We start from the raw sequence: 6,000 nt of genomic DNA on the forward strand, positions 1-6,000 counted from the left end.
AGCTACCAGCAATACTAGCCATTAGGAAAATTCAAGTCTAGTTAAAGTTTGGATAGAGTTTGCCAACTGAGCACTAGCCTCCCGGCTGCCAGGTCTTATCATCTTCTGAAAGTTGACAAAAAGTCACAGTTTTAGAGTAAATAAAACCTTTTATTTTTGTACGTTTTATCTAAATGAAGAAAGGTACCTGAAATAAATAAATAAATAAATATACTGGGATGTCTTTACAATGGCCTAAATGTACTAAATCCTAATGGATCAGCATGTGTTCTATTTAACTGCATGTGGAAGTATAATTTCAAGAGCACAACTAAAAAAAAAAGGAAGTCATCTGAACTAAGAGGCTCAGGTCCCACTTATGCAAAGACTTACACATGTACTCAACTTCGTGAAGTGCAAAAACAGTTCATGGTGACACTATTTGCAGGTTTCTACCTGAAATGGAACTGCTGAAAGAACAGTTTGTATTTTGATATACAAAAGAGAAACATTTTCCTTTTTTCTTTTTTTTTTAATTGTGAGGAATCTTGCAGTTCCATAATGAGTAGAAAAAGTAACAAATAACAGATAGGAAAGAAATAGTCCATTTGTTATCACAAGTATTATAATGGAGAACTGTGATATTTTGAATCTGTTTTCTTTCTTCTCCTTTGTCCTAGCACTATCCATTTTTATGATGAGAAAAGTTTTCAAAAATGAGATAAAGTGATTTATTCACTCTTTAGAGAGAGAAGTCCATGATAACTATGTTATTTATTGTAAAGGGCSTAAAAATTCACCTGGAATGATTTATTTTGATTTACTTCAATTTAAACGTGCCTAGCATTTCATGGGCAAGCAACAATGGTATCCTCGTTGCCTCAGAGAGAGCAGGGAGCTAGCTCAAGATGAAGGGATTACTCCCTCATCACACCTCAGAAGACCACATGCTTCCGTCTTCTCAGCATGTGCACTTTTATCAGAGAAGAAATGTGTTCCCACTCTGCATATTCTAACTTTCACCACTTCAGTCTGATTTCCTTCCCCCCTCCCTCGAGGGACTTATAAAACAATCATGACAATAATCATATGTAAGTATTGTTTTTGGATGCCTCTGTTTCCAAACTATGACACTGCTTTGGTAGATAATATAGTTTAATGAGAATGATTCCCCTGTAACATCATTGTGGTCAGATTTATTTATTCAGCACAGAAAAACAGTGTTCAGCTCTTTCTCACTGTGCGTAGAACTGCCAAAACTGTTCCAAAAATAACAGAGGTCAAAATGACCTATATGTGCTACATTCTCAAGGAAAAGAGATTCTGTCAAGGCTTTCAGTAAATGACCTGCTTAATACCCTACATATTCTACCCCTTGAAAATTAAGGTAAAGTCTGAAAAGAAGCAATTGAGTATGCACATCTTAGATCATGAGGCCAGTTCCAGATAACAGGGAAGTCAATGGAGAGACTCGACTCCCTGTGAGTTAATAAGGTCTGGATCAAGCCTCAAGCCAAGAAAGAGTACAAAGTATTGCCGTACTACTTCCTCTGTTCTGGTGGCCGAGGTTGAGAGATGATATGAGACGTTCTTCAGGGCTTTTGATTTTCCTACTCTATTAAACAGGCCATATTTGGACATAGAAAACAGTCCTATTTAGAGCATTTTGTAAACTATGTTAGTTATAGGCAATTTTTTTCTCACTGCCTATATATAGTTATCCACAATGCTGCTATTGACAGATATTTAGCACAATGACTTAGATATTTCTTCGAGCTTATGATGTCCAGAAGCAGAGAAAATGTCTGTGTTTCTTATTCTTCTCGCAAACCTTCCACTGATCTCAGTATTGGCTACTCGTTTAGAGGGGTCTTTTTTCTGATCTATAGCAGTCAGTCTTATGTTCAGTAGGTAGTGGTAAGTAAAATGACTTGTCTGAAGACACCAGCTTACTGGCAGATCCCGCTGCAGAATTACAGCCTCCAGAATCCTACTCTTTTGCTTCTTAAAAAGAACCCAAGTATTATCTAAATACCTGCAGTACAGGCTCTGGAAATCTCTTGTGAACATCTGATTTTTCTCCATTTGGTTACTTTACTGAGTTATCCTGCTTTTTGATGCTTACAATGCACAGACTTGGAATTAACTTTGTCCTCTGTCTTCTGTGAAAATACATGAAGTCCATGAAGGAGTAACCAAAGTATATGAAAAATGTAACTCATTCCATTTGACTAAACAAGAAACATTTCATGTGAAGCATTGAAGAATTCACAAGAAAAAGAGAGGACAGGGACATACAAGAGCCGTGAAACTGCCATGGAAGTCATGTACCTGCTTCCGTTTTCATCCAGTAACTCATAAAGTAGAGCTTTCAGCCAGGATGTGAAAAACAAGGGTTTAATACTCCTCTTCCCACTCCAAAAGCATCTCACAGGAAGGTTCACATCCATCAGGCTGCAAAGCAGTGGAGGGGTGGGGCACTGGAGGGAGAGTATTGCTTCTCTTCTCAATTCTGTATAAATAAACACTGGATAGAAGACTTATTTATACAAAATAGAATGTTGTCAACAGAGTCACAGTCTTTTTGCCTGATTGTAGCCCAGAGTATTGGAGTGTTTTATATCAGTCTATATCCTGAGGTATATAGATGAGAAACATCTCCTCAGGCAGTGATTTAACTGATTTTTTTAATGCCCTATGCTCTGGGTAAATACCCCAAGTGCTAAACTTACCATACCTATACCTGCAGAAAAATGGTGCATCTGAACTCCTGTCATTCTCCTGTACCTGATCTGCTTTTCATTCCCACATTTCCTCAAGTCTCTGAAGTTCAGTCTTTTCTCTGAATGCCACCTGAATTTGTTGAATACTGCAGGGATTATGGAATTGCATTATTCATTCAATTTACTATATTAAAAAACAAGAATCAAGTCATTTGAAGACTTATATGTAAAAGTTAATTGCATTAACAAGAGGATATGTGCTAGGATAAAAACCTCCTGAACCAGTAAAGTAAGAATTTTGTCTATGGCGGTCTACAATGATGGGAAGCTCTGTTCCCCACACGCAGAAGTCCAGCTGTGGCAAGCCCCTTTAAGGCACAATGCTAGATGGTTTTGTTTCTTACTAATTTGTCTCTGCGTGTTTGCATGTGGAAGGAACGTCAGAATCTGTGATTTCCTCTCTTGCCTAACTCTGGAATAGATTTAGATTTACTTAAGGACACACTGCCCAATTTGAAAAAGATTATTTGAGTTAAATTTTGTCAAGGTGCCCAGAGTCTTTCAGAGCAGTGGATATTGGGAGGAAGGGGGAGAAAGCAGGAGGACACCGTTATTTATGCTTACACTCACAGCTCATTTCTGCCATACCTCTCACATTTTTTGTGTCTAAAATGGGTCATTGGTATGTCTCCTTTTTTCTTGCATTAACTCAGATGATTAGCAAGTGAGGCTCTTTCTCTATCAAAGGTATCAGTAGCCTTATAGTAAAGCCCTGCCAAAATAATTGTGTTCATCCTTTTTACTACATTCATCCATGTGTGTCATCCATGTCCAGGTAGACTTATACTGGTTCTTCAGGCTGAACATGAGCCACACTCTATATCCTTCTTAGTGAAAAGTGTGATAACTTCTCCATCACTCTGAGCACATCAGATGGAATTGGAGGATGACACTGCAGGATTTGGTCTCCTCAGCTCACTTGCCTGCACAAAAATAACAACTTTCACCTTGCTTTGAAATGTCATTTTTCTTGGACTGAAAGCATGTTAAACAGTGATGAGAAGTGTGTATGCTCATGGAGGATTGCAGCATTAATTGTAAAGACCTTTAATTTAACTTACCTGTGAATGCATACCCTCTAAATGAATACTTCTCTTAATCTTGCTGCTAAAGGTTGCTCTTGAGAAATATCCTTTGCTCCTGTGCTTGTCCACCAATTGAGAATCAGAAATATTTTCACCAGTTTTCATCTACATTGCAGCATCAACCAACCAGAGTAGATTCTTATCTAATACTGCATCCACATTCATGTAGAGTGAAACCCCAAATCAGAGCACTTTAAGCATACTAATAGTCACATTGATGGGAATGGCTGAATCATAGCAGTGTTCCTTGGGTACGCTGGTCAGAAAAAGTGAAGACGATGAAACCACACTTACTTGTAGCAAAGGCTGAATATGAACCTCTAGCCACCTTGAAGAAACAACAGTGAATCATCCTGGAATCCCAGCCACTCAATGCATTGGAACAAGGAGAAGATGTCCATCTCAGTCATCAGTGGCAGGTAATGTTCTAGGAAGGGAGCTGGTCTAGTTTTAAGTGTTTCCTCAGTGGGAGCACCATCTTGACTAGACTGCTTCTTCTTACATCCCCTGCAGATGTCTGTGGGCCTGCCTGGTGGGCAGTATGGGGAGCTCAGTTAAGTTTAAAGGAAGCTTTTAAACAATACTGCTCTGTGCTCCAGTCCAGTTAACCATGCAGCTGCACAATCAGTTGCACCATCTTATCTGAAGGGAGAAGAGTTGTTTGAGCCTTTGCTCAAGCCTTGAGAATTGCTGTTGCCAGAAGAAATCTCTGTGGAATCATGGTCTCAGGAAGAACAATTCCTTGGAAACCATACTTCTCTGAACTTACTTTCCACTGGGAGCTGGAGAAAGCAGAACCCTGCCTCAGCGTCTCACAAAACAAAGTATTCAGTATTAAAATTATAAAGGCCTGTTATTCAGTTAGTTATTCAGAAAGATATTCAAGCCTGTTTACATCCAGCCAGCTCTTGTAAAATCACTTGAATGTCTCATCCTCGCTGATCGTTTCTTTCCAGGTAAGAAGGAAGTTTGAGGAGCACGCCCCCTGTTTTTTTCTCCCTGAAGAAGACCCCTACAGAAAGACAACAGGCTCTCTCATGTCTCCTATAACTTGTCCAGGTCCACAGGATCTTCATACAGGAACAATCCAGCATTTCATAATCACTAAGGAAAAAAATCAGTACTGGAGCAATATTTCATTCCTGCATTCTATAAATCATACTGGAGACACATCAGCTCACCACCACTGGAAGCTCATGCTTCCAGTGGAAAAGGAGAAGCAATAGTGAGAATACTAGGGTTGGACTTGGGGCACTRAAGTTCTAATACAGAAGTAACAAGATGGCTGACTTTGACCAAGTCAAGTTTAATTTCTATCTCTCAGTTTTCCCATTTGTGAAATGAGAATAAGATGTATAATCAAGTAGCACAATGTTAGAATTGGCATTGCTATGCAACTACTGGCAATGGAGATTGGTAGGCTTCATTGGCTGATTCCTTGGAAGCCAATTTTCCCCAGAAAGAAGAAACAAGTGAAAGAAGAAACTCCAGCTACATTCTACTGGGTAGCTCAGTGACACTAAGAAATTGTTATGCACTAAGAAGGGCTGCAACTTTGGACAGGATTTTAAAAAAGGATGAAAGCAGGAACAGCCCCATGGAAATACAAATGACATCCGTTCAGAATTAGTTCTGCCCCTTTTATCTTTACAAGTCAAGCTGAACTCCAACCTTTGGATTCTCTCAGGGCATTAGCTTTTCATTATGAATAAATGGCTGATCACATCATGACAGACAAATGATCGGCAGCAGGAGGGTTTACCAACATACCATGCACTCCCACAGTGACTGAGGGGGAAGTCTAATGAGCAAATAACCTGCTGCAACTTTCTACCATATTTCCTGTAATTGAGAAGTAATTGAGAAGTCTTCTGTACTTTGTCTGGAATGCAAATGCCTGTCAGTCATGGGGTCATAAATAGGATTAGGGTCTGTTTTTGGAAAGGCAAGCAACTAGACTTAGATGCACAGTTGAAAATACAGATGTTTTCTTGCTGTCTGGCTGCTAGACAGTCTAATCTCCAAATCTGTTTAAACAGGTTAGGCTACTAGTTCTTCCTTCAGGCCCCAGTCTTGCAGTAGGAGTCTGCAGTACAGACTCCTACTAATTTTTGCCGATGCAATCTTGCAAGATCCAAGCCTTAAAATCTCTT

This window comes from Rhea americana, unplaced genomic scaffold (genome assembly GCF_003343005.1).
Source record: "Rhea americana isolate MKP2758 unplaced genomic scaffold, rheAme1 scaffold_338, whole genome shotgun sequence".
NCBI classification, from domain to species: Eukaryota; Metazoa; Chordata; class Aves; order Rheiformes; family Rheidae; genus Rhea; species Rhea americana.